Consider the following 13,576-nt stretch of genomic DNA (forward strand, 5'->3'; position numbering starts at 1 on the left):
ATTTATCAATGTTTAAACTATACAGTCAACTTCATATTTCTGAAGACTCCAATATTGTTGTTGTTGTTGTTATTATTATTATTATTATTATTATTATTATTTTTATTATTATTCTTTATTTATAAAGCACCAACATATTATGTATTGGTGTACATTGAGTTCATGATACAAACTAAAACTGTTATATACAGTGAAATGAAGCAGAAGGGTAACAATAGCCCTGCCCAAAATGATCTTACAATGTAAGTGGTTTGGGGGAGGATTAATACATAAGGTAGCTGAATAACCACTGTAACTGGTTGTGGGCAATATGCACGTGGCTACTACAAGACAGAAGCATTACTAGCAAACATATATTATAATATTATAATAATGGGTGTTGGCGACTGGAATTTATATGCCGCTTAGAATGGTTTCGTAGAGATGGAAGGTGGAGAGACAATGGAAGATGGAGACATCAAAGATAAAGTAAAACCCTGATTATTTGCTTTATAGAGCAGTGAATGGTGAATCTGTAGAGTACAATAGTATTATGTAAAAGTAGAATGGAATTACTGGAAAAAGTAATGCCGCTACATAAATACTATTGCAATGGTAAATGGTTTTCCTAGAGAGTTCATCTGGAGTGCTCTCTTATTGTACAGTCTAGACAGCTGTTGCTAGAGTGCTCTTACTTACTATAGGGGTTGCAGCCAGACAAGTCCCAGCATGCCCAATTACCCAAAAGCAGCAGGAACTGGAGAGTAATAAATTGTCTGCTTAAGATATAAATCTAAGTTGCCTCTGTGCTAAAGGTCAGTGTTGCAAAAAAGTGACATGGGGGTAATATGTGGCCTGCAAAAAGCTCTTTTAACAATGGTAGTTTTTCCTTTTACATGAATGTGCCTGAATGGGTTAGACACACAACCTGATTTCTTTTAAGACAGTTGCATTGTCCGACATAGTGGGAGGACTATTAAACCTTCTAAAATGGAAAAGTGGAGATGTTGCCTATAGCAACCAATAAAATTCTACCTATCATTTTATTTAATGTACATGAAAAATAATACAAAATAAGATTGGTTGCTGCGGGCAACACCTGCACTTTTCCTTTTTAGGAGGATTGATAAATATACCCCTTTGTGACCAATTATTACAATCAGTCTGTAACAGGACCTAAAAACATAATGTGATGAGTGATTAAGGGCCCTATATAACGTTCTTAAATCTATTATGCTCACAGTCACTTCATAGACAGCAGTGTATTTGCCTATAAGCAGGATGATACACTGGAGCATGCATTATTACCAGTGGGGACTGGGAGCATACTGGTAGAATACTATTATTTGAAAATGCAACAGCATAATATACAGTCCATCGTCATTGCCTTGATATTACTGGGGAGAACACTTATGAAGATTGACACACTCTACAATCAGAATCTCTTCTCACTCTGTCCACCTTCCATCTGTCTAAATCACCATTATTCAAAATAAGAATGTTGACTGGGGAACATGATTCTTTTTATTAAACAAAGCAAAACTCAAGAGAGTGAACGACAATTATAAACGATAAGTCGTGAAAAGAAAAGGAAAGCGGTTTAGCTTGTCTGCTGTAATTTGGGACTAGAAGAGATTTGTCTGGTTATTTCATAAATTGGGTCCATGCGTAAATGGAAGGCGTTTCTATGGAAAAACTAGTAAAATGCAACCATCCATGTTTAGGAATGCGCTATTTATATCACAGCTCTTCTTACAATTACTGTAATGTGGGAAAGAGAGTACAAATAGTACCACAGAGTAAAATAAAGATGTGTACAGTGTTCAACTAAGATAAATGGAGGAAGACAATGCTACAATTTGTTCCGCTCAATTTGCCTCAACCCAATCTCTCCCTCCCTTTACGATTTGCCAGAACCTGAAATTGTTGAGTTCACTTCTTAATAAAATTAAAAAGATGTGCACAGTTTATCCGTTGCTTATGCCTCAAGCATCTAATTCCATGTAATTAACCACAGACATGTTTGATTAGTTGTACAGAAAAGTATTACAATTACGGAAAGGCCAAATCTAAGAACTTTATTAAACATAATTTATTTATTTTTTTGACTCAGACATCAGGATTGGAAGCAAGAAGGAATACCTTAAACCCAAAAATGTTAAAATAATTGACAAAAAATAATAGAGATGAGTTATATATCCAAAGGTCAAGAAAAATACACAATGTATTCAATGAACCGTGTCTCCAACAGAGTGATAAATTCAACTAAGGTACACAGAATTCATTATAAGCATAAGATAGTGCTAGATTGCAAGCTTTGTTGAACAGTAACCACATATGAGTTGTATGCTACTCACAATTTGCGACGCTTGTTATGGTGTCATAAATTTTAATGTTAGGTGTTTGTGATAAATGTTTGTAGATCGCACTGTGTAATAAGTATACATTGTATTGAAACAATTGCTTATTTGAAAAAAAAAACAGAAAGATGCTGTATATGTTTTAAAACAATATTAAAATATACTGATATTTTATTTAATTGTGTTCATAGTAAATACACATGGTGTATAAAACTTAAAAAATGAATTTCAATTATCAAATAACATATGGGGGAGCAAAGAATTATTTATGTAATTACAGAGCTGCAAATTATGATTAATTATTACAGCAGTATATGAAATATTTACAAAACAAACATGTTTGTTAGCAATGCAAGTAAATGGTTTTTTTTTTGTGTGCCATAATATATTTATGTTCAATATTATACATGAAAAGAAACACAGAAACACAAAATAACTTGATACATTTAACATACATATCATATACGCCTGGAAATGAGATCTACTTTGAATCTATTGGGGGCAAAAGTGGAGTTACATGTTTTTAAACAGATATGTGCCCACAGTAAATGATTTTCAACACAGGCAAAACACTAGCTTTACTATTGTGTTCTTAATGTGAATGATGAATAGGTCAGCTTAACTGCATCCCTAATGTGCATTCCCTTTGCGCTACATTAATTATAGGTCATATTTTTCATGAAATGATATCCGAGAAAGCAGATTCTTATCTTATACATACAGAAATATGAAATATTGCTGTAGTGCTCATGTATCATAACTTAAGCAACAAAATACCGCAATATTCAATTCAAATTATAACGCACTACTTGCAAATAAAAAAGCAACAAAGTATATCTTTTAAAATTGACAATATTGTATAGACCTGTGGTACCCAAACTTTCTTGAATCACAGCACCCTAAAGCATCTGCATTTTTTTTTCATGGAACAGCTAGGCCAATCTTTTCTTACTGAGAAATCCAGAAAAATTTATGAAATTAAGTAAATTGTGCTCAACAAGTCCTCTTTAGGTTCAGTTACGCGCAGTGGGCTGGGTTGTGCTTGTGCTTGTCCATATAGTTTATGATTAGCAGCCATTAGCACTGGTTTTGTATATCACACGGACCATAAATTATTTTATTTGCTCCTGGACCATCAAGCCGTGGCACCCATGCAAGTGCCCTGTGGCACTGCACCTACAGGTTGATTCAAAAGTCGCAGTACACCCTTTTGTTTCAAAAACTGTGCAGGAAATGGAAAAACTGAATACTCCAGTAAGGTATGTGTGAGGTGGGCTATCTTTTAAGGTATATACCATACATGGGCGCCATCTTGAATCTATGTCAGTTTTCCCATTTTCTGCACAGTTTTTGAAACAAAAACTTTGACTTTTGAATCACCCTGGAGTTTGGGAACCACTGGTATAGACGGAAAGTCTCAAAAATCCCCACCTTTCCTCAACAATGTTTATACAAATAACTTTTACTATTTTTAGCATGATAGTGTTCTGTATTTACCTACAGTACTAATCATTTTAAAACAAGCATATATAAAGTCATAGGTGTATATTTACTATGGTGCAGAGTGGAAGTGGAGATGTTGCCCATAGCAACCAATCAGATTCTAGCTATTATCCTCTAGAAGGTGCTAGATAAATGATATGTAGAATCTGATTGGTTGCTATGGGCAATATCTCCACTTCTATAAACCCGCATCTTAGTAAATATACCCCATAATATGTATTAGCAATTTTTACAAAACTAAAAATTGAACTATAGCACTCTCTGGTTTAGTGAACTATAGCACTCTCGCACTCCCTTGTTTAGTGAACTATAGCACTCCCTGGTTTAGTGAACTATAGCACTCCCGCACTCCCTTGTTTAGTGAACTATAGCATTCCCTGGTTTAGTGAACTTTAGCACTCCTGCACTCCCTGGTTTAGTGAACTATAGCACTCTCTGATTTAGTGAACTATAGCACACCCACACCCCCTAGTTTAGTGAACTGTAGCTCTCCCGCACTCCCTGATTTAGTGAACTATAGCACTCTCTGATTTAGTGTACTATAGCACTCCCTCACTCCCTAGTTTAATGAACTATAGCTCTCCCGCACTCCCTGGTTTAGTGAACTATAGCACTCCCTGGTTTAGTGAACTATAGCACTCCTGCACTCCCTGGTTTAGTGACTGCAGCTGACTAGATTATGTCTTTAGCTATCATAATCTACACAATCTTTTTTTCATATGTTGCTGTTATGCATACAGCATTTTTATCGTCTGCTTGTCATTTCATTTGTTCCAAGGTCCCTTGTTTTACGTTATAGGTAATCACGCTAATACTTTTTACGTATCTATCAGTATTATTAAATTCTATGAATTGATCTCTACTGATGCCATTCAAGTGCACTTGGGGACTAATACTGTTAATCAATTAGAGGTGCCATAAAATACATCTTTCAAAACGATATATTTTCCTTTTTCATGTTTTGGGGTATTGTGTAGTCTATAAATAGAACTGGGACAACCACGGTTCCAATTACTTTAGCTTTGTGGTGTGAATGGATGTAAAACAGGCATGTTCAACCTGCGGCCCTCCAGCTGTTGTGAAACTACATATCTCAGCATGCCCTGACACAGTTTTGCTGTCAGAGAATGCTAAAGCTGTGTCAGGGCATGCTGGGATGTGTAGTTTCTCAACAGCTGGAGGGCCGCAGGTTGGACATGCCTGGTGTAAAACAAATGATTGGTGAATAGCAGTCAGTATGAAAATAATGGTAGGAAATTGGAATTCTGCTCAGAATACAGAAGGCCAAATTACACAAAATGCAACAATAAAATGCTGCAGAAGGCAAATATTACACAAAAGACTTTTGAAAATGTAGCTCATCTCTATTGTGCATATACAGTATAACAGATCTCTATTGTGCATATACAGTATATCAGATCTCTATTGTATATATACAGTATATCAGATCTCTATTGTGCATATACAGTATAACATATCTATTGTGCATATACAGTATATTAGATCTCTATTGTATATATACAGTATATCAGATTTCTATTGTATATATACAGTACATCAGATCTCTATTGTATATATACAGTATGTCACATCTATATTGTGCATATACAGTACGTCAGATCTCTATTGTGCATATACAGTATATCAGGTTGCTAATGTGCATACACATTATATCAGGTCTCTATTGTATATATACAGTATATCAGATCTCTATTGTTTATATACAGTATATCAGATCTCTATTGTGCATGTATAGCATATCATATCTCTATTGTGCATATACAGTATATCAGATCACTGTTGTATGTATACAGTAAATCAGATCTCGATCGTGCATATACAGTATACCAGATCTCTATTGTGCATATACAGTACATCATATCTCTGTTCTGCATATACAGTATATCAGATCACTGTTGTATATATACAGTATATCAGATCACTGTTGTATATATACAGTACATCAGATCTCTATTGTGCATATACAGTACAGTATATCAGATCACTGTTGTATATATATATATATATATATATATATATATACAGTATATCAGATCTCTGTTGTGCTGATACCATATATTAGATCTTATACAAATACAAAATATCAGGTGAAATGCAGTGAAGATATCTTAGAAACGTAAAGAAGCAACAATCTATTTAACATCCACTTGCAGTGATGATGGATAACTAGGTTGTAAAGTAGGGAGAGAGAGAAAGCGAGATTGGATATGAGTGTAGACAGATTTTATAAAAGTAATAATTATCTGGGTGACACATTTTATCCCCATTCTGTACATACTATTGTAATTATTATATGACTCTTGAGCATTGTCTGCACTCTCTTACGCTTATGTTCTGCAATGAGGACACACTGCCCTGTCCCGCAATCCCCTCTATCAGGCAGCCAGTGCCTGTGTTGGGAGCTGTGGCCTCCTTCCCTCCAGATGAGCCTGCGCTGCCTTTGATCATCCCACCGCCCGGGAAGAGCATAACAGTATTCCCAGTGTAAGAAGAATTGGTGATATATTACAGTGACCTTCCTTCATCCACTACCATCAACAACCTGCTGCAACGTCACCCTCCGGATCTCAGTGTGGTTTTACTGTGTTTAGATTGAAGTGGAGCAACATTAAAGGGTGGCCACTATAAATATTTGCAGGGATGTAATTCAGACGTTATTTGTCTGTTCTACATAAAATATGAGCAGCTGTCTGAATTCCCCAGACTATTCCACCGTATACTATAATAACATGCACATGACTTATTAATGTCCTTCCTACTGAACAGCAATGTGTGACTTCTATTTATAGACTTTACAGTACAGCAGACTTCATTGTCCAAGAATATTACACTTGCAGGCACACCTCAGACTGCACTCTGCCGTCCTACATACGGGACGTTATCTGTACGCTACTCTAATAGACCGCTTGCTGGGAGTTATAGTTCTATGGACGCGTCGGGTGAGACATGAGAGGGCTAGCGGTGGGGAGGTTACATTTGTCAGATGGCACATGCTTAGCATTGTGAGGAATGTGATCCAGACAGGAACGTTTTATACATACAGCAGATTCATTCACAAGTCATGATCCAAACTATTACTCATATTTATATGCATAGATTGTATATATCCCAAAGTATACAGCACATCCCATTTGTATACAGTACATATCCCAGCACAGATCATATGTGTGTATATCCCAGGACAGATGATGTATGTATGTATGTATGTATGTATGTATGTATTTATTCCAGTACAGATGTTGTATATATGTATGTATGTATGTATGTATGTATGTATGTACATACAGTATGTATGTATGTATGTATGTATGTATGTATGTACATACAGTATATATATATGTATGTATGTATGTATGTATGTATGTATGTATGTGTTCCAGTACAGATGATTTATGTATGTATGTATGTATGTATGTATGTATGTATGTATGTATGTGTTCCAGTACAGATCATATATGAGTATATCCCAATACAGATCATTTCTGTATATATTCAGATCATGCTTGCATACATTCCCAGTCTTATGTAAGACTACATCCCTTTACAAATGTTTGTATGCAGCACCCCAGTACAGACCCCGCATCTCTGCCAGTTGGGGATCTATAGGGATACCGCACCTCTGCCAGTCAGGGATATATAGGGACCCCGCACCTCTGCCAGTCAGGGGTTCTATAGGAACCCCGCACCTCTGCCAGTCAGGGATCTATAGAGACCCCGCACCTCTGCCAGTCAGGGATCTATAGGAATCAGGTCCCTGTGTATAATTGCCATTTGTTACACCCGTGTCACTATAAAGACAGCCCTAGCGCGCGGATTCCGCTACATCATACCTCTGTGGGATACAGTACAATAAATAACTGTGGTCCATTACAAATCAATTTGAGTTTATTCCTTTTCCTTTTCAATGAATCAGATCCGTGCAAGAGACAGGTCTCCCTCCCGTCCGCTCTGTCATCGCTGGCATTAGCAGCTGGCATCAGCACATGTAATAAGTGGTTATTAGATAAAGGTTACTACAGAGCAGCTACAGAATTCCTCACTCAGTCATGAGTTATATAATACATGTCACACCTGGGTATAATCTGGGTTCCGGTGGTCTAAGTGTCAGCTCTGCGGATCAGCAGACAGCCGTAGTCCTGATGGTCTCTCTCCAGCCCAGGCAGCAGCGGGGAAGCAGCACAATAATCCCGGCCGTCCTCCTATTCCCATCCCCGGTGTCAGCAGCACATGTTCCCTCCGCTGTCTGTCCCCCAGCACTAACCACACGAACCGCGGCAGCCTCTCCTCTCTTCTATTTACCGAGCCAGGGGCTGCGGGCCCCGCAATGCGCATACACCAAGTGCCTCATGTTTCCCAGCTGGGAAGCGCAGCCTGCGAACATCGTGTGCTCCAAGAATGCAGGTTCCAGGGCGGGTAGGAGGGAGGCGTGTGGGCTGCTGTAAGGAGGGCTGTGTAATGTTACTCGCTCTTACACACTGCATACCTCGCAGCTTCTGGGCACAGAACACAGGTACCCTCACAGCAGCACAGAGGATTACAGTGGTGGCTGCTTGTTCAGCGATCAGTACAAGGCATCTACACTATGCCACCTATACGCGGGGATTGGTAGCACATTCTTTCTTGTTAAAATAGAAAACATGCTAAGTGATTTATGGGTCATCAGCTGCTTGTGGTACATGTACAGAACGTAGAGTATGTATGTATAATGCAACATTGTATTGGAATTGGTTATTCGATAAACATAAACAGCAGAAATGATTGTAACATTGCACACTGCATAATGCATTAAAGTGTAGATGTGTTATTTACTAACAGGCTAAAAATCACACATGAAATAACCCATACCACGGAATTACAAATTAGTTTTTATCTACTGCAATTTGTAGTAGTAAAATAAAGTTTCTGTTTCTAAGTGCACCTATTTATTTTGCTAGTACATAATGTTATTGTATATTCCCAACTTTTAGGGCACCACTATAAAATAAAATACGAATAATAAATAACTCACCGCTAACTGCACGTTTTGAAATAATACCCATAAACAATGCATATTGTCCTGAAACACACTCCTCATTCTTTTACTGCACTAAATGTCAAACACTCCTCATTTTCTTACAGTACATCACTACCTGTCACACACTCACAGTACCCATACTGCACTACATGTCATACATTCATCATCCTCTTACTGCACTACCTATCACACACTCACAGTACCCTTACTGCCCAACCTGTCACACACTCACAGTACCCATACTGCACTACATGTCATACACTCATCATCCTCTTACTGCACTACCTGTCACACACTCACAGTACCCATACTGCCCAACCTGTCACACACTCACAGTACCCATACTGCACTACATGTCATACATTCATCATCCTCTTACTGCACTACCTATCACACACTCACAGTACCCTTACTGCCCAACCTATCACACACTCACAGTACCCATACTGCACTACATGTCATACATTCATCATCCTCTTACTGCACTACCTGTCACACACTCACAGTACCCTTACTGCCCAACCTGTCACACACTCACAGTACCCATACTGCACTACATGTCATACACTCATCATCCTCTTACTGCACTACCTGTCACACACTCACAGTACCCATACTGCCCAACCTGTCACACACTCACAGTACCCATACTGCACTACATGTCATACATTCATCATCCTCTTACTGCACTACCTGTCACACACTCACAGTACCCATACTGCCCAACCTGTCACACACTCACAGTACCCATACTGCACTACATGTCATACATTCATCATCCTCTTACTGCACTACCTATCACACACTCACAGTACCCTTACTGCCCAACCTATCACACACTCACAGTACCCATACTGCACTACATGTCATACATTCATCATCCTCTTACTGCACTACCTGTCACACACTCACAGTACCCTTACTGCCCAACCTGTCACACACTCACAGTACCCATACTGCACTACATGTCATACACTCATCATCCTCTTACTGCACTACCTGTCACACACTCACAGTACCCATACTGCCCAACCTGTCACACACTCACAGTACCCATACTGCACTACATGTCATACATTCATCATCCTCTTACTGCACTACCTATCACACACTCACAGTACCCATACTGCCCAACCTGTCACACACTCACAGTACCCATACTGCCCAACCTGTCACACACTCACAGTACCCATACTGCACTACATGTCACATACTCCTAGTAGTCTTACTGCACTACCGTCACACACTCACAGTACCCATACTGCACTACCTGTCACACACTCATCATCCTCTTATTGCACTACCTGTCACACACTCATCATCCTCTTATTGCACTACCTGTCACACACTCATCCTCTTACTGCACTACCTGTCACACACTCATCATCCTTTTACTGCACCACCTGTCACACACTCATCGTCCTCTTACTGCACTACTTGTCACTCACTCACTCACTCACTCACTCACTCACTCACAGTACTCTTACTGCCCTACCTGTAACATACTCATAGCTCTCTTACTGCACTACCTGTTACACACTCATCATCTTCTTACTGCCTTACCTTTCACAGACTCATTGTCCTCGTACTGCACTGTTATATACTCATCATTTTCTTACTTCACTACCTGTCACACTCATGATCTTCCTACACACTCATTGTCCACTTTACTATACTGTTATACTTACACGTTCATCATTTGCTTACTGCACTGTCACGCACTCACTATCCTCTAACTGTACTACTGGTGACATGCAGAGGCGGATTGGCCAGAGGGCTCACAGGGAAGATTCCCGGTGGGCCGGTGCACCCACGGGACCTGTTTTGTTTGAGGACATGTGGTCCTATTTATAGACATAATGAATAAGATGCAAAATAATTTGCGTATATGAAAATGCCTTTGCCACTTAGCCTGTGATTGCAGATGATCTAGTGTATGCTCTGTCTGCCTGCTTGGCTGACATATAAGATTGAGTGAATAGTGATTGGGATACGCGGTTGGTGTAATAAGCAAGAAAATATATCTTTCTAAAGAATGATATAGTTTCCTAAATTCTAAAGGTCTATCATATAATGTGCTCATAATATTTAATTTTATTTCCTTTTAACTTCCCCCTGATGCTGGACATCCCCACTATCTGGAAAGTCTTGGAGGGAGGGTGCTGCTGCCATGGCCCATGGCTAGACCTTACACCTCTGGTGCTGCCCATGTGGGGCCACTAGTACAAATTTTTCCAGGGCCGCTTTTTGTTCCCAATCCGCCCCTGGTGACATGTATAATCTTCTTATTACATTACCTGTCACGCACTTACCATCTGCACTACCTGTCACACATTCACAGTGCCCTACTGGCGCTATCTGTATCTGCCCTATACTCAGTGGCACCAAGGAAGGGGGAGGGGGGGTGACTACAAATTACCCGGGCCCGTGCTGCTGGAGGGGCCCGGAGGGGGCCTGGGTCCAATACCCCCCAGCAGATTATGTGCAGTGGGGTGAGGCAGGGCCTTGCCTGTCATACTAACATTTGCGTCAGAGTTGTGACTGTATAAAGTATATGAAAAACACAAAGAATATATGATAAATACCATCTTTGTATTATTGTAATAATGTTTATAGTCAAAACTCTGAAGTAAAAAGTCTATGGCACCTCTCTGCTCAAAACTCACCAAATTTTCAGGAGTTTATACTGCTGCCCCTGTGTATAATGCCCACATGTACCCTTTGGCTCATATATTGTGTGTAAATCTGGCTCTGGTGCTAGCTAGTGCCTCCTGAGCCATTTACCTCACTGCACGTCCCTGCCCCAGTACTATACCTGTACCACTCTACTGTCGCCAGCATCGGCGCTGCCATCTTCCCAGTGACCTCTTTGGGTTGATGATGCCACACTAAGATAGCAAAGGCCCTGGCACTGTGCCAGAGTCTTTGCTTTCTAGTGTCCAGCGTCATTTTCCCAAATATCACTGGGAAGATGGAGCTGGCCGGGAAGGAGGGACCTGCTTTTTGTTCAAGTAAGGTAGGAAGAAGGTCCTGACAGGCTGAAGTGATCGCAGTGGCTGAGTAAGTTCTGACCTACTCAGAAACTGCACAAAACTTTTTTGTAGTGCTCGGCTGCACATGCGATTGCACACTTGTAAAGCAAAAATACACTCCCCTATAGGTGGCGAATATCTGATCGCAGCGCTGCAAAAAATAGCTAGCGAGCAATCATGTCTGAATGACCCCCTTTGTTTGACTCTTTGCAGGATTTCATGCCCAACAGCAGGGGTGTGGTTCAATAGATCTACAGTAACAAGATAGACAGTCAATATGTTGACCCCAAATGGTCGACATGCAAAGTGCATAGAGTAGAAGGAAATGTTAATTCAAATTCTATCCTACGCCATAATAGAACTACTCCTTCATTCGTTCATTTACACTTTTCCATTTTTCTCCTAAAATAATACACCTTTAATGATGGCAATTAAGACGGCATCTGTACTATCTATGCATCTATATGTTTTCTTATTGCTCCAATTGTCTCTTACACAGTGTGCTCTTACTAGACCTTCACATACTAATTGTCCTGTAATTGCATTTCCTGTCACACACTCACTGTGTTCTCACTACACCATCACATACTCACTGCCCTGTAATTGCACTACATATCACACACTCACTATGCTCTTACTACACCATCACATATTCACTGCCCTGTAATTGCACTACATATCACACACTCACTATGCTCTTACTACACCATCACATATTCGCTGCCCTGTAATTGCACTACATATCACACACTCACTATGCTCTTACTACACCATCACATACTCACTGCCCTGTAATTGCACTACATATCACACACTCACTATGCTCTTACTACACCATCACATATTCACTGCCCTGTAATTGCACTACATATCACACACTCACTATGCTCTTACTACACCATCACATTCTCACTGCCCTGTAATTGCACTACATATCACACACTCACTATGCTCTTACTACACCATCACATACTCACTGCCCTGTAATTGCACTACATATCACACACTCACTATGCTCTTACTACACCATCACATACTCACTGCCCCAGGGCCGGCCCTAGCCAATATGATGCCCTAGGCAAGATTTTGGCTGGTGCCCCCTAGCACCACCGCTGGGTCCGCCTCTGACCTTGCACCTCTTTCCTAGCACCATCACCCCTCACCCATAGCAGTCATTATTTTGGTGTTTGTACCCCCTATATTTTAAATAGAAACAGTTCGCACATTTGGCGCACAGCCCAAAAAGTTTTTGCTGGCAAGGGGCACAATAGTAACCCCACTTCCAATTATGCCACACATTACTGCAACTTTATTCACATTTGATCATGCGATAGTGTTCATAATTCATATTACATCCCACAGTAGTATCACTTTTCCTTATAAACGTTACTCCTCACAGTAGAGCCCTTTATTCACATTACATCACACTGAATTGCTCCTTATTCACATTACACCACACCCTATTGCTCTTTATTCACACTAGCCGACACAGTAGTGCCCTTTCTATATGCAACGCCACATAGTAGAGCACCTTATACACCTAATGCCACGCATTAGTAATGCATGTATACACAATTGCACACAGTAATGCCCCTTACACTTATGAGACACATTATTAATGTCCTTATAAGCATAATGCACCTTACACATTATGACAACCTTTATTA

The 13,576-nt window shown here is 39.8% G+C and overlaps 1 protein-coding gene across 2 annotated transcripts in view; it reads right to left on the minus strand.

Annotated features, from left to right (window-relative positions):
- MKX (mohawk homeobox) overlaps nt 1-8,106 on the minus strand; it is a 151,578-nt gene extending 143,472 nt beyond the window's left edge. For both annotated transcript variants that reach the window (XM_063924849.1, XM_063924850.1), the window contains exon 1: nt 7,935-8,106. The gene's annotated coding sequence lies outside the window, so the exon portion shown is untranslated. The remainder of the gene's footprint in view (nt 1-7,934) is intronic.
- Nucleotides 8,107-13,576: the final 5,470 nt, after the last annotated feature.

The sequence above is a fragment of the Pseudophryne corroboree genome, chromosome 5, assembly GCF_028390025.1.
Source record: "Pseudophryne corroboree isolate aPseCor3 chromosome 5, aPseCor3.hap2, whole genome shotgun sequence".
Lineage (NCBI taxonomy): Eukaryota > Metazoa > Chordata > Amphibia > Anura > Myobatrachidae > Pseudophryne > Pseudophryne corroboree.